The 26948-nt window shown below is 39.3% G+C and overlaps 1 protein-coding gene across 13 annotated transcripts in view; it reads right to left on the bottom strand.

The window, feature by feature from the left end:
• PARD3B (par-3 family cell polarity regulator beta) overlaps positions 1-26948 on the bottom strand; it is a 921213-nt gene that overhangs the window by 723757 nt on the left and 170508 nt on the right. The gene's annotated exons all lie outside the window — the stretch shown is intronic.

The following is a 26948-nucleotide window of genomic DNA, read 5'->3' as shown; positions in this document are numbered from 1 at the left end:
TGCAAATGTCACCAAGAGGGGATAATTTAAACAAATTACGCTATAGCTATAAAATGAAATCATCAAAAAGCCAAAATATGGCAAAAATCTCCAAGATACATTAATTTTTTTTAAAGTTCAGAACAATATACTATATTTAATCCCATTGCTAAAAATTTAAAGTACAGATTTTTTGGAAATGCCTAAAACTCTTCTGGAAGGATACACAATAAAGCGCTAATGGTTTCCCCTATGGAATTAAACTGTGGGAGGGCCATGAAAAGAGATTTCCTTTTAATTTTATACTTATCTGAAGTTTTAATTTACCAGATACATATATTACATTTTGAAATAAATTATCATTAAAAAATTAAAGGTATGGCAAACCACAGATTTACAAACGTGCATTTAAATTTTAATTCTGTGTAGAAAGAAGAACAAAAAAATGTGCTGGATTACAGAAATCATTTGAGTGATTGCAGTCATGAAGAATTATTCTAAGAAAGATGCAAGGAACAGGAAGAACAATAAGGAAAAACTGCCACACAGCTTAGACGTAAGAAAGGCATTTGCTCTGAGAAACAGAGAAGGGTTAAGGGTCAAGGAGGCTGGAACGAACACCAGGGTGCATATATCTCTTCAAGTGAAGGTTTTCTTATTCTTTGGATAAATATTCAGAGGTGGAATAGCTGGTGATATCAATGTAATGTGTACAGAAACTTGAATTATACACCTGAAATCTTTATCATGTTATATACCAATGTTACCTCCATAAAAAGAAAAAAGAGACAAAGAGCTTGGAGGGACAAAGGCAGACACAGGAGAATGAGAACAAGTCTACAGGAGACCCAAATAGAGAAAAAGAACAACAGAGAGGGAAAAGTGAGGAACTCAAACCAGATATATTCATAGGAGATACTGCGATGCCACTTGGAGAAAACACTGAAACATTTTAGCATTCTGAGGAGAGAAATATGACTGAGAAGACACCTCAAGAAAGATGTTCTTGGAACAACTGAAAACAGTTATAACCGGGGAGCCCAACATAAATCATGAAGAATGCCATGCTTGACCTTCATTCACTGCACCTTTGGCGAGCATTTTCTCTCTTATCATGGATTCGAGAAAAGATAACGGCTGTCCTCCTTCAAGTCAATATCAACGGAAACATACCCTTAAATCAGTGATTGTCAACCTTGACCACGTTCTGGAACCCTGCCAGAGAGCCTTAAAATATATTCATGACTGTGTCGACTCCTAGAAATGTTTATTTAATTGGCCTGGAAGGCAATCTAAGCATCTGGAGTTTTCAAGGTTCCCCAAGTGGTTCTAATGTGTAGCCAACATTGAGACTCGCTGCCCTTAAACTTCCTGCTTCTCACACTCACAGAGTAATCCAAATGCTCACACCTTAAGATTTTCCCACTCTCAAGATACCAAGTGCTTTAGGATTCATCAGAAATATACATATTTCTATCAGAAGCACTTTCCTTCCACATTGGTGGTAGACTGCTTCAATAGGGTGGGGGGGGGGGGGGGCGTATCCCAGTGAAACACAGCTCAGGAGTTCATTCCTCTGTGTAGCCCTTTCTCATACTGACTCTGGGCTTGGCCACATGACTTGCTTTGGCCAAGAGACAGGCAAGCACTTCACGCTTTGGGGCTTGTTATCTTGGAAACTCCATCTTGGTACCCAGCTGCCATGCTTTAAGTAGGTCCAGCTGGAGAGAGAGAGAGACCACATGGAAGAAAACCAAGAGACCCCAACTAAGCTAGTAAACACAGATGGAGTGACCCCCAACTGAAACCATGTGGAACAAAGAACCAACCAATCAACCCACAGATCTATGAGATAATAAACATTGTCTTAAGCCACTAAGTTTTAAAGTGGTTTACCACCCAATAGCTAATGAAAACATTTGCAACTTGTAGACTTTATAGTCCATCCCTCAACAGCATCCCAGGCCCACCGCTAGCCCTTAAATAAGGCTTTCATGCCCAATGCTAATTTTTCTCAAGTTTCACCATCTTGCTCTTTATGGACCTTATTTCTGTTGCTCTGCCTAGACTAGTATTTCTCAAACTTAAGGGATCTGTGGACTACTTCAAAAATGTTCAGGACACATAGCCACCAATATTTCATTTAAAAAAGTCATCAGAATTTTTAAGTAAAAATTAAGTTTTAAAATTAGTAGTTGCGGCCGGCCCCGTGGCTGAGTGGTTAAGTTCGCGTGCTCTGCTTCGGCAGCCCAGGATTTCGCCGGTTCAGATCCTGGGCGCGGAATGGCACTGCTCATTAGGCCACGTTGAGGTGGCATCCCACACACTACAACTAGAAGGACCCACAACTAAAATATACAACTATGTACTTGGGGGATTTGGGGAGAAAAAGCAGAAAAAAAAAAAAAAGATTGGCAACAGTTGTTAGCTCAGGTGCCAATCTTTATGAAAAAAATAAATAAAAATAAAATTAGTAGTAGTTTCATATCAATGAGAGATCATTTTCTGTTTGTAATCTTTCACTAAGTTCTCTTTATTTGACATGAGCTAAAGCTCTGATTCCACGTCCATTCAGTGAATTTTCTCTCTCTTTATTTCATCTAAATTAGAGAGTCCTTCTGTCCCATTGTAGGACATCAGGAATGACAGCACGCATTTGGTGGCTCTCTCAGAGGGTTCGGGATATTTGGAGTGAAGGTACCTCCGGGACCTATGGAGAGGTTTCTCATTGACATCTGCTTTCAGAGAGTCAGTTGAAACACCTGTCACATTTAAAAAGCGGCTATTTCTTTCAACATAAAAAGAAAATCTTTATATTCTGTTGCATTTCTACTGATTTTTAAATATGCCATTAAATTTCTCCATTTAAATGAAGAAAATCATAAGTAATGGGGGAAAACATGAAATTCTTGGTAAGAACCATTTGTATTCAGCGTTCTTCAAAACCCCCAATAGCTTATTCTCCATGTTAAACACTGTGATGAGCAGCCATGAAAAGGTAGGGCCAGCGAGTCAAGAAACTGACTATCAGAGAAACTCCAACCAAGCCAGCCACTTAAAATTAAAGAAATAAATGAATCCACTGCCGAGAGGAAATGTTTTCCTTCCGTCTTTCAGACAAACTTGTGTGAGCTCCTTTGCCACTGGGCGGGCAGCCAGGCCGCATTCTTCAGTGGTAAAAGAGCAGTCTTGTATTTCTTTGCCCAGCACACTAAGAACTAAGATACAGACTCAATCGCTGCAACTCTATCCTAGTCACAATTTTCACCACTTCCATCATCCCTGAATCATAAGCAGGAGGCATGTTACTGACGAGAAACCACTCTTGGAGAATAAAGCAGAAGATGAACAAGTATTCAGGTAAAACTCATTTACAAAGCGATGCCACCTTTGCCCCTCAACAGAATGGTTTTATTCTTTCAATGGATCTCAATACTTCCTAATCCACCTTGTTTGGTCTGCATCAGAACTCTCAAAACAATCACTCCCTTTCTTCTAGCACAGGGTCTTAAGTGAGAACTAATGTTGTCAACCATTTCTCTCCAGTAGAAGGTAAGTTCTGTGAGGATGGGCCTCGGCTTTTCGGTTCACTGCTGTATTTCCAGTGTCTGGAATAATTCTCAAAACCGAGTGGGCTCTGCGAAAATATGCATTGACTGAATGAATAAATGAACGAATACACGCACTTCATATATTCCAAACTAGGATTCAGTCTCTACACCTCAGTTCCTTTGCCTCACTGTGAGGTAAATGTTAGTACCCAAAACAGTAAATGTTCTCATACACATCAATGGCCACTGATATGGGACGTGCCATTTAACAAAGGGCTTTTACCAATAATTAATCTGCTTCCTGTCTACACACATTTGTCATTAGTGTTTGGGCTGGTTGACAAGCTTCTTGGTAGTAATGTGACTTATGTCACACAAAGGATGGAGATTCTGAATGATGTCTCTAGGGTTTTAGTCTCTGTCTTCAGGGAGAAGAGGATCATCAATTTCACGTTGGAAAGACTTATTTTGACAGTTTCCTAACATGTGACTAGGGGTCAGTGGATCACCAGTCCAAAAACATCCGAATGCTAGATATTCATTGCCATACTTGCTATTCCCATGTTTCATTATTCAGAAGCCTCTAGTAAATTGTGACACTAGAAGAGTCACTTTTACCAACTTATACAGGTTTAAATTCAGTATTTGAACTGCAGCTCTGATGCTGATATTTTAATTCTATTTTTGTCATTTAATTAGGTTTGAGACATCAATTCATTTTTGTATACATGGGAATTAAAACAACATAATAGTAATGACAGAAATGGAATATTTAAACATGTAAATCACCCACAAATAATATAAAGTGTTTTAGCAAAGAACTTGCACCTTAACTGAGAAAACTGAGGAAGCTAGTCTTCAAAATGTAACAGCATTTGTAGATAGGTGCTAGTTATTTCCCAATTTACTCTTTCATTCTCAATAACAAAGCCAACACTTAGACACATCACATAGACCCCCAGATCAAAGGGCACATATTACATTCTCCTTTGAAGTCTTTTTGGCCTTGTAATTAAGTTCTGGTCAACAAGATGTAAGCCAAATGGTCATGCGTGACCTCTCAAAGTTATGCTGAAAAGGAAGGGGCATGTCCTTCTAGCCTTCTTTTCTCCAGGCTGGAATTCAAAGAAGACAGCTTGAGCAGCCATCTTGGACCATGAGGATGACACAACCCACTGAGACGGATCAAAACAAAAAGAAAGGAACTTGGTCCCTAACACCACAGAGCATTGGCGACCTATGGATTTGTTTGTTTGTTTGTCTTCCTAATATCTGAGAGAAATAAACTGCTAGCTTAAGTCATTGCTATCTCTATTTTCAGCTCTTTGTGCCCAAATCTATTTTTTTTTTTTTCTAAAGATTGGCACCTGGGCTAACAATTGTTGCCAATCTTCCTTTTTTTTTTTAAGAATTGGCACCTGGGCTAACAACTGTTGCCAATCTTTTTTTTTTCTGCTTTATCTCCCCAAACCCCCCTGTACACAGCTGTATATCTTAGTTGCAGGTCCTTCTAGTTGTGGGATGTGGGACACCGCCTTAATGTGGCCTGACGAGCGGTGCCATGTCTGCGCCCAGGATCCGAACCCTGGGCCGCCACAGCGGAGCTCGCAAACTTAACCACTCGGCCACGGAGCCGGTCCCCCTATTCTTAACTGATAGTAAAAACATTATAAATTTTCTGTGAAAATAATGTAATAATAATAAAAATGATGATAAATAATATTTACTATGTGCCAGACCTTATTCTAAATGCCCTACATTTAATAATGCATTAATCCCACAAGAACCTTATAAGGTAGTACTATTGTTAGATTTATTTTATATAAGAGGAACTGAGGCACAAAGAGGTGAACAACTTGCTCGAAATCACATGCGATCCAGAGGCAGTGCTCGGATTGGAACCCAGGAAGACTGGCTCCTGAGTGTTCTCCCTCAACCATCGTAGGCTCTACTGCTTCTTACAATTATTCATGACTAAATATGCGGTACTGCCTGTCATAATTGACGATTAACATTTGATATTTGTGGAACATATGTGAACAAAGTCGTCCCATTGCTCTTTTCCACCCCAGCTGCCAAACCACCTGTGAAGTATTTGCTGGGCCTTAGCGGACCCCACTTTGAAGTTCTCAGAACATTTTTTTCCTCAATGGAACCAAAATCGTCTCACAGTGGCCTTGTTTCCCAGAGGCTATCCTCACTGCCAGAATGCTGGCAGGCAAGCAGAAAGCCGCTGCAATTTCACAGATGCCTGCTCCAGCACGGCCCCTACTCTGGGCTCGGCTGGCTCTTGGCACCTACATAGTAGCTGACCAGACCATCAATCCGCTCTCACAGAATATGGGGCAGGAGTTCTACAAGAACGGCGATATTGGTCACTGTCTTCGAATGTCCAATGAATGATTCAGACTATAGCTGTGAGCTTCATTCCTGACCACTGGATCTATCCCAGGGACCAATGCTTAAAAATATTGCACCATTTGATTTTGAATAAAGCATTTTACTATATGTTGCTCTGTGACAATAGAATCTAAGGCTGTTAGAGCTGAAAGGGGAATTAGAGGTCCATTTAACCCAACCCTCTCCATTTTACAGATGGGAAAATCAAGACAGAGGGAGACTAACTTATTTGCTCAAAATCACATAACTGTTGAGGGACACATCTGGATGTGGATGGCTCTTCTACTCAAGTATCAGTGACAGATTTGGGGTTTTTTGTTTGTTTGTTTAACTATACCACCCTTTCACAACTCTAAATATGTTGTAGATGATCAACAGTTTTCTAAGTAATAGGTAAGCTAAAAATTTCCACAACTGAGTTAGAAATTTTTTCTAGTAACCACACACAGTATTCTCAACTATAAATTCACAGAACTTTGTGACTCTCCAAATTTTTATTTCTACTTATGATGGCTTGTTTCTGTCAGATAGACAAAGTTCCTTAGTAATGAATCATTCATAACACCATTTAGTAGAAATTTTTCAACAAATTTGGGGGCACCTAGTTATAGCAATGGGAAAAAAAAAAGCTAAAGAGATAGGAAACGCAGTATTTCCAGCCTACAGAATCTTAGGTAATAAAAATGTGACTCACTACATTTTTCAGCGGAAATTTCTCACTTTCAGAAAGACCTAAAATCTCATTTAATGGTGACTGATTTACTTTCGAATATAAACTACAAGCAAGTAAACAAGCCAAAGGCCTGAGTGTTTTGACAAAATTGTGTTTTTCACCTTCTCTATAGGTTTCGGCTCTGAAATACTGAATAGGACTTCTGGTTTTGCCTAAAAGTTACCCCCAAATTTGACAGAGTTTCAAAAATATGTCATTTCCTAAGTCTATGCATTTAGTAAGCAGATGATAACTTGCATTTTGCTCTTCAAACCTGTGTCATAGTGTGATATTCACATAAAATCAGCCTGTATGGTGCACTATGGAAGGTCCTAGATGGTGTGCAAGGTGACCGCTGTCCCATTTAAATCTCAGCAGAACCTGCGCTACAACTAAAACCTCACAGATGAGAACTGCGTGCAACCGAACATGATAACGATGTTAATGAGGAATGGGAGATAGACCACTTTATATAAATTATTCCCATTCTAAAGGACTTGGCAGTGATTTATGGATTAAGATGGTATAAAATTAGAAATTAAAGGATCAAAGAGAACAGAGATCAACTGAAGAAAGCAAAGCAGTTGTTTTCAGATTCGAACACATTACACCACTGGAATAATGAATTTAGCTCTAAGCTTACTGATATCGAAGGCAAAAATGAAAATAGATTGGGTTAAACGGTTCTAATTTTCTGATAAGGAAAACATTCAAGTTTATAAAGACATTAATTTTTATTCACTTACTAAAAAGTGGGAATGTATCAGATGTGTACTCATATAATGCTGAATCAACGGTAAACAGCAGCTGTAGCAATAGGTGAACACTTAGAGGGGCTCACTGTCTTCCAGACACTTTACTGAGCATCCACATTTATTACACCATTTAATAATTACAAGAACCTTAGAAGACCTCCATTCACAGAGGAGAAAATGGAAGCACCAAGACAAAGATTCCCCAATGGCCCAGTCAGTAAGTGATATACCCAAAGCCATTGGGCCTAGCTCCAAAATCCACAAGCTTAAAGATAATCTTTCTTTCTGAATATATAAAATTAGCATATTTTCTAAATGTTTTACAATGGATATAAGAAAGTGACCCTGATTATATGATGATTATACATAAATATTTTAAGTTCTAAAGCTTGTATTTTTTAACACAACACTTCTCTGTCTCGCTAAGCAAATACCTAGTAAGACGCACCAGATATTGGGATCAGCAAGATGGATACATAGTTCTTGACATCATAGATCTGATGGACAATATGTATTATGTAATAATACATGACACAGAAATATACTTCCAACAGATGGTTCTCCTATTGAGCCTCTCTAACACATAACATCAAATTATAAGTTGTGGGGGAATTGGAACTGGCCATCTGAAGATATGTCTCTTTGGCACGAGGATTATTTTGGGCTGGTTATTTTTAAAAACTGCAGGCATGAGAGGAACTCTGAAAAGTAGGAGCTACCCTTTGTTAAGAGACATTTACATTTGTAAAGGAAATCTCCACCTGTAAAGGTATCTCCCTCTATGCACCAGGAAAAAGGAGGGATGGCCTTATTTCTAGAAACTCTTATCAATATGGAAGGCTAGGACTTAAATCTGCAGAATACCCTTACTCTTGTTTACTGTGCTTTTCTGGTAATCCCCCATAACTGATATCCCTGACCCCCAACATCCTTCTTTGTATTTAGCTGAAGATGGTATTTAAGGTGAGAGCTTCCGCCATTTTGGCTAGTTACTCAGTTTTCCTAAGCCTCTCCCATGTATGTATGTTATAAAGCTTTGTTTAATTTTCTCCTGGTATTTTGCTTCATGTGAATTTAATTCGTAGCCAGGCCAGAAGGACCCAGAGTGGGTAGAGGAAATGTCTTCCTCCCCTACAAAGTCAATGATTACATTTCTCTAGGAATAATGTGATTCAGATACTTTACTTGCTAGTGTGCTACCTTAATACGACATTAAAATGTGGAAAAACTCAATAACTTGCCAACAATATCCATGACACAGTTTCTCTCAATTTTCAACAACTCTGCCCAAGTACCAGATTTTGGTCTGCTCACAATGAACCAACTAAAAAATGTCTACTCAGCAAGTTCCATTGGAAGATTTCAGGTTGCAGGTAGACAATTTGCAAACCAGGACTGAGGAAGGAGAGATGGAAATTCTGTTGCAGAAGTAAAACTTCTTTTCAGTTGGGGTGGGAGTTTGAAAACTGTGGCCAGATCCAGAAGGAACTTTGGAGCCCACCTCGTGCCCACAGGCAGAGCTGATCTTCCTCCTTTTTGCCCTGAAGGTAGCGTTCGCCTTGATGCAAGTGGAGCTTAAACTGAAGGCCCCGCCTGCTAGACACACCTTCAGGGCTCTCAGAGGGAACGCACTGCTTTCACTTAGTCAGAGGCGTTTGGAAATTTCCAAAGGAAAATATTTTTCTGTTGTCTTTTTCTTAAAGAACCTCCCCAAATTATATCTGCTTCAGATCTCACCAAACCTGGTTACGGCCCTGCCTGCCTCCCTTCAGACTTTGAATCTTCTCAAACTTCTGCAACACTGATTAGCCAAGACCCCAATGGTACTGATTACAATTCAATAAAAGCCACTGCTTCTATTTTCCTTCAGAAAGTAACTTCAGTATCAATTCCTTTCACTGTGATTCTCTTCTACCTCTTGCTGACAGGTGGTTGCAGTTTTAATAAAACTCACAGGATGATAGGAAAGAAATGAATATTAACTTTTCCATAGGCATAGAATATAACCTTGTTTTTATGTAAAATTCAACCTTCAAAAAATGGTACGAACTGTCTCAATATACTGGGTGTTTGCCTATGGTGAAATTATAGAATAAGAATGCTCTATAAGAATTTTTTTAATGTAAAGCCTTTGTAAGAGTTACTCAAATTACAGCTTTTAATCTGATTTAGATCTTATGTAAAATTTTTTTGTCAATTCTTTTTACCAATCTTAAAGAAAGTCAGCCAAACAAAACCATTCAACTGTAGAACACTTGAAATAAGGAAATAATAGTATTTATCTGCCCTCAGAAAAGCAAATTACTAAATACAGTCCCCCTTCTTTATTAGAAATTTAGAGGATACCATGAATATTTTAAAGGAATAAGATAAACTGTTTCTTCAGAATCAGATCTTGGAGCACCATCTTTCAACTCTAATCTAACGTGATAATGCTTAGATTTCCAAATGATACATGAAAAACCTTAGTTACTGAGATGTCGCAAATTCTTATTTAAATCTTGTGCCACCTAAGTAAAAACGTTGACATCGGAAACTTTTTCAAAGCTCCATGTATCAGCTCCTCTCTGTGTATCAGAGGCAAGCCGTCCTTTGAAAAACAGTTCCCTATCAAAGCTATTTCCTTTCACACATTTCAACCCAATTAGAGACAAGAGAGATGAGTGTTAACAAGACAGTTAATTTTAGAAAATATATGCAAAAAAGCCAAATGTTTTTAATTACTTTAATATTTTCCACATGTAGAACTTTATCTTATTAGGCATTAAAACAATACCTAAAAAGGAAAAATCAGAGCCATCAGCGCTCCATATGAGGTATCAGCTGGACAGAAATTAATATTTATGTTCTGAAACTTCCTCTATCAACTATCAGCTATTTGTGTAGAGTACTAGATTAGAACCTGCCTGAGCACGGTTTTTATCAGGGAAACACATGAAGTTCTTATAGGTAGGTGTCCTGGTTATCTGCTAAACCAGACCAAGAACCAAGGAGAAATATAATTCAGATCTCTCTGCTCTTTTTTGTTAATTATAACATGTTCTCCAGAGCGGCCTTATTTTTGGAATAAAAGAAGATAAAGCTTACTTTGTGGTCTCATTAGATCAAACTTGAATTGAGAGGATCCCTAGCTGAAGGGGCCTGGTAAACCACAGAACTTAGCCACTGATTTTACCACTCATATTCTTTGTGATCTTGGAACATTTCCCAAGATGTAATGTTATTCAGCATATTTAAGAGAAAGAGAGATCTCTTTTACTAATTATTGTGAGATATCCTAAAAATGAAAAAAATCCATAAAGCATTTCTTAGACCTCAATGCTATATGGTGAGAGTATAGTTACAATATACTGAAATTATTCCCATAGACCCAAAAATTGATATGGGAGAAAAAGTCATTAAGATGAGCTCTCTATTTCAATACCCTTAGAAACCATGGTGCCTTTTAAACACTGAAGTAATTGAGAAATTATTCACTTTATATTCAAATGGCCCTCAGTGGTATAACCATTCTAAAGATAGAGGTTAGAGTCTTTGCACTTTCATACTTCAGATAATTAACAGATCAGTTTTGGGGAAAACAAAAATTCCCTGCGAAATTGTAGAATTTCAATTAATTGTGAATTTGACACAGGTTATATAAAATTTACCTTTGATATTGTCAGTGAAAAGGAATTGGCTCAAGCACACAAAATTATAAGCATGCAAAGCAATCAGACATGCCCGATTTTAAATTCCATCTTCAGGATTTACCAGCTGTGCAGTCTTGGACACATTACTTACGTTGGCTCAAGTTTCTTCATGGATAAAATAAAAATGACAGTATCTACCTTGCAGGATTATTACATATGAAAAATTGGTGACAGTGCCCTGCATGGAAGAGGTGGTCATGAAATGTTAGCTACTGTCATTAATGTCCATGTGACACCTCATTGAAGAGCCCAACATCCAAGTTCCTTGACCTTTTCCAAGAGAGTGACCATCACTGTAGAAATCAGTGGCCATAATCTGGGCCCTGGCATTGCCCAGAATGGGTTTACCTCCAACATCATCAATTGTGGAATTTCGTCTTCTGTCTTCCATCTCTCAATCACCAAGTGTGAGCTAGGACCATTGAGACTCTCAAGTTCTTTAAAGCTTTCATATTCCACAAAGTTTCTGCCCCTTCTTGCTTTTACTTCCTTTCCTGCTCAGACTGGATCGCACAGCTAAGCCCCACTACTCCCTCGCTTGCCAACTATGTTTTCTCGGCCCTTTTCCCTCAGACCTTCTGCTACATCTGACTGAACAGCCCCACCGTGGGCTAATCAATCACCTGCTTGCCCCACTCCTGAAAACAGAGTGCCAGGTTCGCGGGGACAATGGAGCCCAGTCGTGCCTGGTTCACGGGGAGGATGGAGCCCAATCGTGCCTGTTGGTCCAGATATCGGACTTTTAGCTTCAGTCTCGCCCTCAGAAATCCTTTGCTTTACTTATGGTTCTACTCCGCACCTCAGATACCACAGGCTGCACCATTTTCCTCCAGGCCCCTACTCAGTCCTATCACTTTCAGCTGCCATCCTTGTCTCCACTCAGGAATTAAGTTTGTCAAGTCTCCAAACTGACACACAGTCACTCTGATACTCCGTGGTCTCAGAGAGCAATGCATCCCTTCTCTCCAAGGCCAAGAGGCACCTCGGACTGGCCCTGGAATTCTTTCTTCCTGAATCCTCTTGGACATTGTCTCAGCCATTAAACCCTCTCTTTCTTTCACATTTTTCAGCTGCTTCCTCCCCAGTTTCTCATTCCTCACTGATTAAAAACATTCACTTGTCTCTCCCATCCTGAAAAACAAGAACTCGCAGTTGGAAACTGGCAATTAATAATTAGGAAAACATGACGTAAAATTCAAAAAGGTTTGTATCACTTAAAAACTCAAACCTCGGGTTCTCTTTGTTTTGGCCCAGCTTGAGTCAGAGCAGATGTGACCTCACAGTGGAAGGAGGCTGCTGAGACCCACCCTGTGTCTTGCTGTAAACCCCACCCCCGGTCCAGGGCATGCGGGGTAGGTGCAGAGGAATCCATAACCCAAGCTGGGCCAATCTCAGCAACACTTCTGCTACAGTGATCTTAATTCAGTCAGGCCTAGTCTCGAGAAAGGAGGTAATTTTACACCTCATTTGCTCTGGTGTAACCATCTTTACAGAATCAACTCTGAGGTGGAGAAAAGAGCAGAGGAGACATATGGACAGAGGAAGGGCGCAAAGCTGGCTTCCCCATAGCTTTTCACCTCCCTTCGCAAGGTCCAGGTTTACACTTGCTCACCCCTGGCTTCCGTTAGATGCTCTGAAGTCAGTTTTTCCTTAAGATGGTCCTACTTGATTGTGCTTGCTACCAACCCGAGTCAACACCCTCGTCAGTGAGAGGAACTACGACTTCTCCCTCTCTTGGCCCTCTACACTTTCCCTCCCGAAATGTCACAGTGCCTACAGTCTGAGAGGGTTAAGGGGAGGGGAAGAAACCTGGGAATGGTCTGAGGTTACTTTACAGGCGATAACTGAGTAGTGACAGACCCATGAGAGGAGTGTAGAAAATGAGAACCCGAGGACAAGCATGGGGAGACACAACCGGAAAAGCCACAAGGGAAACTGTGGGGAGAGGCAGAAGCGGAGAGCCAGAAACCCAGTGAGTCTGCTGGTAAAAAAGCTGGTGGCGTTCTTGCCATTGGTTTACAAAACCATCAAAGCAATCTACCTAGTCTTTTTCCTCTTCCACGTGCACATGAGGAGAAACCTTACCAGTGACTGCCATATAAGAGCATATTCTGCAAGACATGTTCATGCAGGCTATCCTAGTTTAGAGCTTGTTTTAAATTCTTCCCATTTGAAATTAAGTGGAACATTTAAAACAAGGAACCATAAAATAAAGATCAACCTGAAAAATCCATAAGCAATTAAGAATTTCAAAAAGATCAATATTCAACTGCAAAAATATAATACAAAAATTACGGCAGAGCAGTAGCAAAAATAATCTTTCCAAGCCCTTGTCTAACATAGAAGTTCTCTCAAAAAATCCTACACTCAGGGCCGACCCCGTGGCTGAGTGGTTAAGTTCACGTGCTATGCTTCGGCAGCCCAGGGTTCGCAGGTTCGGACCCCGGGCACGGACCTAGCACTTCTCATCTGGCCACACTGTAGCGGCATTCCCTATAAAATAGAGGAAGACTGGCACAGATATTAGTTCAGCAACAATTTTCCTCAAACAAAAAGAGGAAGATTGGCCACAGATGTTAGGTCAGGGCCAATCTTCCCCCCACCCCCCCCCACCCGACACACACACAAACCTGATACTAAATTAACAAAGCCAACATTCATTTATTTAACCAGTAGTTAGTGGGCACCTGCTACGGGTACACACATCAAAACTAAAGATAATGTTTTTAAAGCCTATATTGAACTTATGAATAATAACTAAATTATCATTCCAAGAAAAATCAATAGAGAAATAAATTAGGGGCAGGCCCCACGGCCAAGTGGTTAAGTCTGTGCACTCCACTTCGGCGGCCCAGGGTTCTCTGGTTCAGATCCTGGGTGAACCTACACACTGCTCATCAAGCCATGCTGTGGTGGCATCCCACATACTAGCATATGCAACTATGTACTGGGGCTTTGGAGAGAAGAAAAGAAAAGGAAGACTGGAAACAGATGTTAGCTCAGGGCCAATCTTCCTCACCAAAAAACATACTTTAAAAAAAAAAAGAAAGAAATTAAAAATAGGGTTAACTTACTCAAAGCTATGTTGCTTCCCAAGCTACTGCAGAACAGGAAGTGTGGACTTTCAACAAGACAAAATCTAAGAAAAAGCTTTGGAAGCAGAAACGATGTAAATGAAATCTCTTTCGCTTGATGGAACAACGGTAATATGTTCCTGAAGAAAGCAACTGATGCCTCTTTTCAGACGGACACCAGCTCCACATTTAATCAAACTCAGGTAACACAACCGTAACCCAGATATTAGAGCACTATGACATATTATACTTAGTGTAACACTATCGCACATTATAGGGCTACAACATGTAGAATACAGTTTCATAATCATGTGAGTGACAATGCAGACCCAGTTAGTGACAACTGTGCAATCTACTTGACTGTGGGAATGAGTTTTCCCTGGGCCAAAGGCACAGGTAGTTCTCAACTGTCACGAGATGGAACCAACCAAAGAAAGGATGTTGATTCCCCTCCCCCTTATCCCAGGAACGGAACAGTCTCGACTAACGCCACACAACAGAGCACCAGCTTTCCTCTATGCTCGCTCAGCTGAGCTCCCCACACAAGTTACTTTCCTAGGTCCTGCCTTCTGGTCCTACCCCTTTCGCCTCACCTCCTTCCCACTCCTTGTCCCTCAGTCTCCAGCTCCACCGAGTCCCTCCCTGGTCTACTTCTGTCTTCATTATTATGTGATTTTCTTTGTTTCCATGTCAAAATCTGGAGGAGACAATGGCAGAAATGGTGCTCTTTGTGTTTTTTAAATTAATACACAAAATCAAGAAAAATATATGGTGATATGTATATACACATAACACATATCATACACAATAACTATTTAAAATAATATACCGAACTGTCTTACATAGATAATAATATTTGTGCAGAAGGATAAGAAGGTGAAATGTATGCTAAGTGCTAACACCAATAGCAGAAATCTTAGACAGTGCTTCTTAAACTTAGCATGCATATCCTCTGCCTGGTTTGTTAATACAGACTGCTGGACCCCAAGCCCAGAGTTTTTGAGTAAGTAGATCTAGGGTGAGGCCTAAGAACATGCATTTGTGATAAGTTCCCAGCTAATATGGATGCTATTGGGCCCAGGGACCACAGAGAGAGCCTCTGGACTTTAAGTGTCAGCATCCCTTAATCCTACTGTTCTGGCCCAGAAGTTTGGCGAATTCTTGAAAAAATGGTTTTCAGAGAAGCCCAGTATGTAATGAGTAGAAAGAACAGTGATAAAGGAGTTGAAAGGAGGGACAGCATTCCTCTGGAGCTGGATGGCTTGTGTCCCTAGGGACAGCCCCCTAAACTGACTTTACATTTTATCTGCTAAGTACCAGGAAGCAAAATGTGAAAGCTACGGTGTTAAACACTAACAGGATAGAAACCGAAAACAAGAAGTAATATTTGTTATAAGGGTGGTAGAAATGGAAAGCCAACTCAGGAGATTTTCCAAGACTTTTCCTCTCAAATTAGCAAGCATAAACATGGTCTTAACAATCTAAAAGCTACTGAAAGAATAATACGGACCTGTAAATTTAAACAAAACACTACAATGTCAGGAAACACTGAAGAAGGAACTAAGAGTGCAGCGTCAGGGGTCTTGTGAGGAGAGTCGGTAGCTGCTGTAACAAGTTTCTGTTGGTTCAAGACCCAGGAAGACAGGTGCACGGGGTCCTCATTTTCTGCGGTCTGTCACAGGAGTAGCTCAGCATCACCACATCTCACTTAGGTAACATAAACAAAAGTTCCTTCTTTTCTGTGCAAAAGCCAAGAACAGGGTAAATATTATTTAATTTTATAAAAACTGATTGTATCTTTTTCTCCTTTCTTTTATATCACTGCTTCTTAATGCTGTTCACTCTATTTCCAGAAGTTGTTAGCTAGCCTCTCTACAAAATTCTAACAGTTCATTAGTGATGAGACAGGAACAGAGCAAAACCTGCCATATTTAATTATGCTGCAATCTTCTTAAAGTTAAAAAACTATGCATTATTCAAATTGATGCCAATTATTTTGAAATGAAGTAAAAATGCTACTTAGCTAGGAATTATATATATATGTAATATATATTTTTCCATCCACCCAAGAGTCTCATCTTATGATTTAGAAGTCATAGTTGCTTTTTCTCTGGAGACAAAATCATAACTTAGAACATCTAAACACACTTTCAGGTAGTTATACAAAATGCCAACTATCAAACATGGAAAATAATGCCGAGGCACGTCTCATTTAAAATGTGAAATAAGATTTTTAGATGAACATTTCCATTGTCCTGGGAACCTTGGGCTGTCATGTACGACACTTGACTATGCTGAGGTCACCCCACTCTACGGAGAAGCTCAAGACAGGTGGGCAGGGCACGTGTAGGAACTTGGGATGACAGTCCCAGCTGAGCCCAGCCTCGGGGTCACCCCAGCCCAAACACAGACATGTGAGTTAAGAGGACTCTAGATGATTTTAGGACTCAGCTTTCTGAGTGAGCCCTGGCTACAGAAGTGTTCCCAGCACCTGGAGCCCCAGACATCACAAAGCAGGGACGAGGCACCCCTGCTGTGGCCGCCTGAATCCCCAGCCACCAAATCCGTGAGCGTGATGAAATGGACTTTGTTTTACACTATTATCCTGGGGCTGGCTTATTAGCAGGAACAGATATTTGCAGCATGCTAGCAATACACGTATGGCTGGACTGGATTTGATAAAGAGCAATTTGAGAAGAAACGTGGTAAATGTCAAGAGAATGAAATTCAGGGAGTAAGTCTGAAATTAATACAAAGAACTACAGAATGAGGATCGCATATTTCCTTTAAAAATGGTCTTATTTCTTATGATTATAAAATAGAGCTGAAAATTTTTTTCTTAGAAAGCAAATGCCTGCCCTCTTACACAGTATTAAAACCAAAAGTTTTTTTCTAATCAAAATATCTTTCTCCATTATTTTAAAAAAAAGATAAAACAGACATGATTAATTCATTAGTACAAAAAATATTCTGTCTCCTAGAAATCCAAGTAGAAATTCTTAAGCAGAATTCTAAGAACAATGGCAATGACACTCACTCTAGTATAACCCCCCACCCCTCTGAGTACAGGTGGAAACTGTGCCTGGGATGACATATCATCGCCACCATTATTTCATGTTCTATGGCAAGGTGACCTTAAGACAGAGATTTTCTGGTGGACTGAATCCAATCCAGCCTTTAAAAAGCAGCAAGTTCTCTCCTGATGGTAGCAGAAGAGTCAGGGAGGGAGAGCTTGATGTTGTGAGTCTGCAGATGGAGGGGAACGCATGAGGGGGAGTGGAGGCGGTCTCTAGGAACAGAAAGTTACCCTGGCGGACAGCCAGCAGGGAAACAGGACCTCCGCACTAGGACTCCTGTGAACCGAATTCTGCCAACAGAGAGCCCGGGAGGAGAGCCCCCCGCTGGCCTCACACCATGATTCTGGCCTCACACCATGATTCTGGCCTCCTGAGACCCTAATCAGAGAAACCAGCTCAGCCTGCCCAGACTGCTGAGTCACCGGACTGCCAACCAATGAACTGGTCTTGTTTTAAGCAGCAAAGTTTGCGGTAATTTCTCACCCAACAACATAAATCTAATACACTAGCCTTGGACTCTAATCTCATCAGTTCCATACAGAAAATTAGATTTAAAGTTTTAAGTGTTTTAACTAGCTGCATTTTCTTTTTTAATTAAACTAAACTAACTTAAAAATCAGTTAAACTTTAATTTCTGACCAATTTTAATTACTGTACTCAAAGATTCTCCCCACTATGAAGAAATCTAACATCAGTAAAACTGTAGATTTGATGCTCAGAAAAGTCAGGAAAAGAGGGATGTACCTTCTCAATTGGCCATATCTCTTAAGAACTAAAAGTTTCAGAGTTTGAGATGCACTACTTTTCAGAACAATCTTCCCCAAAAGGAGATTATAGATCTTATTTTTCAACTGTTTATCATAAAATGTTTTAAGCACATAGAAAAGTTGAGTAAAATGAATGCTCATACACTTCCGCCTGGATTTAATGATTAATGCTCTGCCACAGTTGCTTTATCTGTGTGTGTGGGAGTGTGTCATTCCTTTATCTCTGAACCAAAGTCACAGACAACATGATACCACAACAGGCTTCTCCTAAGAAGAAGGAAATTCTAAGGACAATACTACTGTCACACCAAAAACATCAACAAAATCCCATTTTGTCTAACATCCATCTATATCTGCAAATTTTCCTATTTGCCCTAAATTGTCTTTCATAATATTTTTTCCTAATCAGAATCCAATCAACTTTCATACATTGTGTTTGGTTGTCTTTTTGACCCTTTGGGTCTAGAAGAGTTCCCTCAGCCCTCCTGGGGTTTTTTTTTTAAAGATTTTTTTTATTTTTTTTTTTTTTATTTTTTTTTTTTCCTTTTTCTCCCCAAAGCCCCCCGGTACATAGTTGTGTATTCTTCGTTGTGGGTTCCTCTAGTTGTAGCATGTGGGACGCTGCCTCAGCGTGGTCTGACGAGCAGTGCCATGTCCGCGCCCAGGATTCGAACCGACGAAACACTGGGCCGCCTGCAGCGGAGCGCGCGAACTTAACCACTCGGCCACGGGGCCAGCCCCCCTCCTGGGGTTTTTGACATAACTTTTTGAAGAGTCCAGTCCAACTGCTTGTAGAAAGTCCTATATTTGGCCAATTATTAGTTATGGTGTCACTAACTTGTTCCTCTATCCTTCATATTTCCTATAAATTGAAAATTAGATTGAAATTTGAGTTTGGTTTAGATTCCAGGTAAGCAATTGGAGCAAGAACATTTCACTGGGTACACATCAAGAAGCCCGTGGTGTCAGGCTGCCCACTGCCAGTGATGTGGATTTTGGTGACAAGCATAGGTACCATGGGAAAGGCATATTTTACCAATAAAAGTAGTCAACAGTTTGTAGGGTAATCTTTGTAAATGTCTTGTTCTCTGACAACCTCCTCAAATGGTTTTAGCAGTCTCTGATGACTCTTGATTGAATCAATCGCTACTTTAGGATTTTCAAAATGGGGATCTTATAAATCCCATAATTTCTCCTAAATTTATTAGTTTCCAGAGTCCTGAAGGGACCTTTTTTTTTTTTTTTTTTTGGTTATGTTTTGTTCTTTTAATCCTCTCCTCTTTTCTTTTTTTCAAACACCACTATGGTAGTACTCCGGATAGCTCTATCGAGGAATAATTCAAGTACAATACAATTCACTCATTGCGATGGTAAAGTTTGAGTTTTGCCAAATGTATACAGTTGTGCAACCATTACGACAGTCAAGATACAGAACATTTCTACCAAAGAGCTCCCTCCTGCTCCTGTGCAGTTAATTCCCTCACTTCACCCCCAGAAACCGCTGATCTAATTTGCATGATTATAGTTTTGCCCTGTTAGAATTTCATTTAATAGAATCATATTATAGTATGCAGCCTTTGGTGTCTGGTTTCTTTCACTTTGCAAAATGCTTTTGAGATTCATCCATGCTTCTGTAGGTAAAAATAGTTGTTCCATTTTATTGAGTAGAATCTCATTGGATAGACAGAGCACAATTTGTTCATCTGTTTACCAGTTGATGGACATTTGGGTGGTTTCCAGTCTGGGGATATTATAAATAAAGTCGCTATGAACATTCACATAAAAGTCTTTGTGTGAACATATGTCTCATCTCTTTTGGGGTGACACTTAAGGATGAGACGGCTGAGCAAGCATAGGTTTAACTTAAGAAAATGTCAGACTGTTTTCCAAAATGATTGTACCATTCTGAATTACCACCAGCAATGCATGAGATTCCAGTTGTTCTGCCAATACTTGCTATTTTCACTTTGTAAATTTCAGCTATTTCACTTGCCATGGTGGTGTCACTGTAGTTTTAATTTGCACTTCTCTGATGACTGAGGATATGGTTCATTTTCAAATGCTTATTGAGTATCTGTCTATCTTCTTTGGTGATATGTCTTTTCAAATCTTTTGCCCATTTGTTAATCAGGGTGACTTCTTGTATTAATTTGTAACAGTTATTTGTATGCTCCAAATTCTAGTCCTTTATCGAATATATGTTTTGCAAATATTTTCTTCCAGTCTGTAGCTTGCCTTTTCACTTTCGTAATAGTGTCTTTTGAAGAACAAAAGTTTTCAATTTTTATAACGTCCAATTTATCATTTTTTTCTTTTATGGTTCAGATATATTGTATGTAAGAAATATTTGCCTAATCTAAAATAGAAAAATTTTCTCCACTTTCTTCTAGAAATTTTATAAATGTATGACCCTTTTTAAATAAATTTTTGCATATGGATGGGTTTTTTTGAATATAAATATCCAATTTTACTGGCACCATTTCTGACCAGACTATCCTTTCCTCCATTTAATTACCTGGGTGAGCATCTTTATCAAAAATTAATAGACATATAAATATTTGTCTATTTCTGAGTTCTATTCAAGTCATTGACATATTTTTCTATCCTAACATCAATAGCACAATGTTTTTACTTAAGTAGCTTTATAGAAGTCTTGAAATCAGGTACTGTAAGTTCTCTTCAGGTTTTTTCCCCCAAAATTATTTCCACTATTCTACGTTCTTTATATTTCCACATAAATTTTAGAATCAGCTAATCAATTCCTACAAAAAAAAAAACTCCTGCTGGGTTTTGTTCTGGTTGTGTTGAATCTATACATAATCCATTTGAGGAAGATTAGCATTTTAATAAGCGTAGTCTGATCCATAAAGACTCTCTCTCTTCCTTCATTCATTTAGGTCCTCCTTCATCTCCCCGTCATGTCGTATAGTTTGCAATGTACAAGTCTTGCCCATATTCTGCCACCTTTATCCCTAGCGTTTCATGTTTTATGATGCTATTGTAAGTGGTATTGATATATATCACTACGTATATCGCTACTTTCTCCTTTTTTTTAAAATTTCCTATGTTACAACCTATTATAGTCTTTATTCCTTTTTGATGCTAAAAATTCCAAAATTTCACCAGTGCAAGCCCCGTCCAACTGGCTTCTGACTCCCTTTGAGGTGACTTCATTAGATTCTTTTAGGTTAGGGAAACAACAAGATTTGCTTGTGTCTTCCTGTGTGAACTCTTTTAACAAACACTCATTAAAATAGTTATTGTGAAAGCACCATGACGGCAGGTGCCCTGCCCGGAGTGGGACAGAAACTTGTGTGATGCTCATGGCTGGGGTGCCGTTTGTGCCCTCATTGTAAAGTCAGGTCAGAAAGGCAGAAATCAGGTAGGCTTGGATTGAAAAATTTTTGTATTAAATCAGGCATTTTTCTCCAATCTTTTACCTCCACAATGAAGCTTACTGAGGTTTGTAAAGATGAGCATCCAAATACTAATGTTTACCTAGTCCAAATATCCATAATTAAGGTTGATATGTCACTAGAATTAGACAAAAAAGAGGGTTTTTACCTAAACCAAATGTGTTCTCAGGCTCCTACTAACTGCTTAAATTTGGAAGAGTCTCCAAAGGGGGAAAAAAAATGAAATCCTTATTTCTTCTTTTGTGAAAATGTCTTGCAACGTTAGACTACGAGCAGGTTAATAAATTAATGGTCTCCTATCAAAGGCTCCCTACCCAGCAGCTGAGTATCAGGACGCTGAGCATGTCCAGAGAAAACCATGGCTAGAGTAAAACTGTGCTGTTTCCCCTCCAGACCCTACCTCCTGGCAGACTCTTTGCTGAGTAGGTCCTGGAAGTGACACTGTGTCTGAGAATCATGGTCAGGTTTCTGAAACCCAGCCCTGCTCTTTTGCAGAACTGCTTGTGGGTGGCAATGGATTGATGTATGTGCAATTAGAAGGGTAGTGATTTCCTGGCTTTTTCCCAAGTTGTACATTGCTAGACATGGCAACTTCACCTTTTTATTCTGAAAACCATACCCAAAAAACCACACAATCACTTTTTATGTCGAAAGAGGATGGCAAGTTAAGGGTCAATTAGTAGGCTTATAGAAAAGGACCTCCCTGCAAGCAAAGACTGAAAAGGAGAACTTGCTGGTTCCACCTACTCTTCCCATATGAAAAGGGGAAGGTAAATACCTTTGGGGAACCGAAAGGGTGTCAGAGTTCAGGTAATGCACCTGAAGTGCTCAGAGCTAAGAAAGCAGTGGAGCAGAACCGCAACCCAATGTGGTCAGGACACGTTCTAACCAGACTACACCATCGAAGAACTCAAAAGGAACATAACTTCCAGCTAGACCACACACAACTGTATATTTAACTGAAATTTAAATCATTTCATTTCATTCAACTTTAACTAAAAGAGTTCCAAGTTTTATTTGATTAAATTTTTCACTCACATTTCTCATGACTGCATCCAGGGCTCAGCCAATCCAAAGGTGACTCTGTTAATGAGAACTCTATAGAGTTCTGCCCAATACAATTCTCTGCTGAACTAACCCAGAGAAAAAGCCATCTCTTGCATTCGTATTTTGTGATAGCAGATAAACTCTTAAGTGGGTCTCGATTGCTTTTACATAATCTAAGCCCAATTTTGAGGAAAATATTAAAACTTAATAATTTATAAACCTTCTATCACTAATTCATAATTCATACAAGGAATGTTCTTTTGTTAGTAAAATGTAATCTTTGTTTTGATTTTAATCACAGACAATGGTAGACAATAAAAGAACAGGTTATTGCAAGATTCAACAGCCAATAAATCTTTTGATTAGTCTTAAAATAGATAAATTGAGTAAGTGGTGATAAAGCATTATAAACCAATTTTTGGAATCCACAATAAAGTAAGAACCCAGAGGCAGAATAACCACCATTCATTGCTTCAATGGGTGAGAAGCAGAGCATCACAGGCTGTTTATTATTATGCTGCAAGCAATAGTAAAAAATGGCAAAAACAAAACTAGCAAGAGCTTTCCATCACTAGGGAGGGAGACAGTTGGGGCTGACAAAGCGCCATATTTGCAATCAACCCCCACCCTCCAGAATATCTAATAGTGTGTCAGCTCACTTCCCTGCCTCCTCCTACACTTCCAGTCTCTTAGAATTCCATTTCTCCTTCCAAGCTATTGCCACTGAAATCTGGGCAAAGACTGATTTTGGTCAAACACATTCTATGCTAAAGAAGTCTACAAATCCCAAAGAAAGAAGAATCGCAGCAGAGAGAATTTGCCATCCTCCGTAGCACCAGATGGCACAGATAAAGGGATGTTGTGCACTCCAGCTCAGCAAAGAGGTAGTTCCATCACTGTCATTTATACATGCCCCAAAGGTGTGCAATCCAAACGAATGTGGAGAGTCTTCCATGACAGCTGAGACTGAAATACTCCATCTGTGTTTAATACAGAGATTACATCCTTTATTCTACGATGAGAGGCTTTCAGAAGATCACTATGCAATTTTTTCTTCTGAAAGACAACAGCCTTCCCACTATTTTTTCCCCCTGCATCTGTCTGCAATATTGCTTTGAGGTGGATGGCGTAAGATTAAGACAGTAAGCTAAGTACTCTTCCATCTTTAGTTTTAACATCAATTTCAGCCCTGTAAAACTACACACTAGTTTTGCTATATACGATGAAATGCTATGGTACAGGAAACCTGCTTACGGAGCAGTAAACTATGCTATAGAAATCAACCATTTAAAACTCAAGGCATAGCTACCATTTATAGATAGATATAGATGTGTACATACATGCACCTTAATAATATATACATACATCTATATACATATCTTAAACAGTGTGTAACTGGAGAGGGAAATGAAAAGAATAATGATTTCTGTAAAAAGGAAAAAACAAAAAAAAGAGGAATCAATGATCATAGCAGTTAGAACCATATAAACACTAATTTGGTTTATCAATTTAGTTAATCTTTCAGAGTGGAAAATAATAGAACACAAAAAATTAATGGTTAACCAAAGGGGTTAAATTATCCAAAGCAAGTATATAATGAAGAATGTGGGTCACTGTTAGATTATAAAAATAAGTCGTATAAGAAAGTATTCTAGTAACTTTTAAAAATCAGACCAAAGCATTTACCAAATGCCTGAACGGTGCTCTCTACGTGACAGAACCGTGTACCTTTCACCCTCTGGAGGCTCATAATTTAGTAGCACCTAAAGAGGATAATTTAAGAAACAAAGTTGTAATACACATGTTACTGATATATTAACATTTTGAAACATAGGAGATGTCTACAAGGTGTCATATTTCAAGATTATACCATAAAAATCACACCTTAAGCATCTATGAGATAGATGATCATTTGTAAGTTTATCAGAATGAGAGTTTTTAGCAGTAAAGAAATGGGATCCTGGGGAATGAGCCAGTTAATGCTTCCAGAAGCACAATTTCCCTCTTCTCATTGAGGAGCTAGGCAAGAATCCAAGGGACATGGTGAGAGTATACAAATCTCTAAGTTCTTTATCCTGCAAGAGCTGGTTCTGAAAGAAACATCGGGATCAATATAGAAAAAAACCTGGCAACTGAAGGAGCCGAGTGGTTGGTTTTTATATTTCAGTGATCCATGAAGATTAGCAAACGGTAGTCATGAATACACAGTTGCATGATTATATAAGACCCAATTAAAACCTTCAGCCAAATGTATTATTTTGCATCATCACCAGAGAATGTTCGTCAAAGGCTTTGTGTCAGGCTTTATGCAGGGACTACATGGAATGAGGTCCCCACCCCACATCCACCAAGGCTCTCTACTTAACACGTTCTAAATCCCAGACCCTGTATTCAACCTGTCAACCTGCCTGAAATAACAGAGAATGAATCTCTTTCTTCCTCTTTCAGGGTAACTGCAGCTCCCACCCACCATATTCTAGAACTGTTGCCTCCAAGTCCTGAGAGATTTTGTCTTCAACATCAGCCCTTCCCTTCCCAGCATCTTCCCTCTCATTATCTTCAGAAGGTCCTTCCTTTCTGCCTTTGTTATCAAATAGTCTTAAATTAAAAGAGAAGACAACTCATAAAGGAGAAAGATGATAGGAGTGGACTGAGATAACCTCCATTCAAATCCCAGCTCATCTACTCTCTACTTACCTGGGCTATGCAACTCACGCTTTGAAATGATTTTATCATCTATAAAATGGGGATAACAGTAACAATTTTACTGTCATACCTAATAGAATCTTCAGGAGGATAAGAGGAAAAAATGCAGATGAACATGTTTTGCAAGTTGTAGATACATAATACACAATATGTAATAAATCCTTTACAGGACAAGCTCATTCCAACAAATATCCAAATTCTCCAATATATTTCACAGCTAAACTTCTTGATTAAGCTGTATACACTTACTGTCTCAGCCTCGACTTTTTACTCTTTGTTAAACTAAGCTCTTAGGATTTTTACCACTCCATCAAATACAGCCCAGTTGGCCTATTCCATCTGAAACTGTGTCAGTTTTCTTCTTCCTATGTCTTGTATCACTGTTTGCACTCTGCCATCCTGAAGCGCTTGTCTTCCTTAGCCTCTTCTGAATGTCCTTCTCCTCGATCACCATAGTAGTAAAGTTGTGCTACAGTCATTTATCCAAGAACTTTCTGGAACTAGGTTGAGTACCAACTATACATAAATGGATAGAGACATCCCACAGATAATGCATATGTTTATTTGCTATGGTAGAATTATAGGAGAACCATGACTGAAAATATTTGACCTATCTGAGTTTATAAACCACTCACCAACATGTAGTTTCCTATATAACTGACAGGAATTCTGGACAATATTTTTAGTTTATTGAGTTTAAAGTACTCCTGAGAGATTGCATCTAAGTCCAGGCTCTTAGTGAATGCTTAAGTGTAGTCATCCAAATGGAATGAAATGTACACACACCAAAAAAAAAAAAAAAAGGGCAATAAAAAATACTTAACACCAAGGGCCACCTTATCTACCTGGCGTCAGCTCTGCCACAGTCCCTCATTCTGGCCTAAGGATCTTCTCATTTGCCATGCAATTCTTCCTCTTACTGTAGTCCTTGGTGAACTTTTCAAATTGTCAAAGAAGCTTCAATGAATTATAAGGGCAGAAACCTAAACTGCAGGATGAGGAGGTGAAGCAAGATCACCATATTCTCCTTTAAACAACTGATTTAAGCAACTTGTCTAAGGAAGGAGAAAGGGAGAAGACTAGGGAATTGCAGAGAAATGAATGCAAGGTGGAAATACAGGAGGGTTTGTTTGTTTGTTTGTTTTTCCTGCTTGGTTTTAAGAGGGCAGAGCTGAGATGAGTCAGTACAGCAGAGAGGTTGAAGATAGGAGAGAGATGGGGCATATGAAGCGAAAAGCTCTGGGGTAGAAGAAAGAAAATGAGTTGAAAGGACAAATGGAAGAATTATCCCTGGGTAGGAGAAGCAATTCCAAGTCTTGAGGGCAGAAATTAATAATTTTTTTAGACAATAAGTTGAGGAATTGAGAAAGTTTACTCAAGCCTTAAGGTTTTTGTTTTGTCGTAAGGCAGCTAGGAAGATCAACTAAGAGTTAAGAGGCCAAGGATGGGATTGGGGCTTAGTAAGGGTGGTGAGATTTTTAGAATCGCCACTGAAGGAACACAGATGGGAGCAAGGCCAGTAAAAACACTCAGTTTGATGATTTTCTCCAGGAGTGCTCAGCAGCCAAGGCGTTGACAATGAAACAGCAAAAGCAGATGATATGACCATGATTTTACTTTCACAGTTCATAGGCCTTTGATTCCATTGCCCTAAAACCCACTGTGACTCCTGGGCTGCCATCTTGAAAGTGTGTGAGATCAGGGATGAATGAGGATGAACCAGCTGCAGAATTGTTTTAAGTGATGCTGTTAGTGATGGCTCAGCAATTCTT

Source organism: Equus caballus, chromosome 18 (assembly GCF_041296265.1).
Source record: "Equus caballus isolate H_3958 breed thoroughbred chromosome 18, TB-T2T, whole genome shotgun sequence".
In the NCBI taxonomy this organism is placed as follows: Eukaryota; Metazoa; Chordata; class Mammalia; order Perissodactyla; family Equidae; genus Equus; species Equus caballus.
The sequence above is the reverse complement of the archived record's forward strand: the minus strand, read 5'-3'. Positions and strand labels throughout refer to the sequence as shown.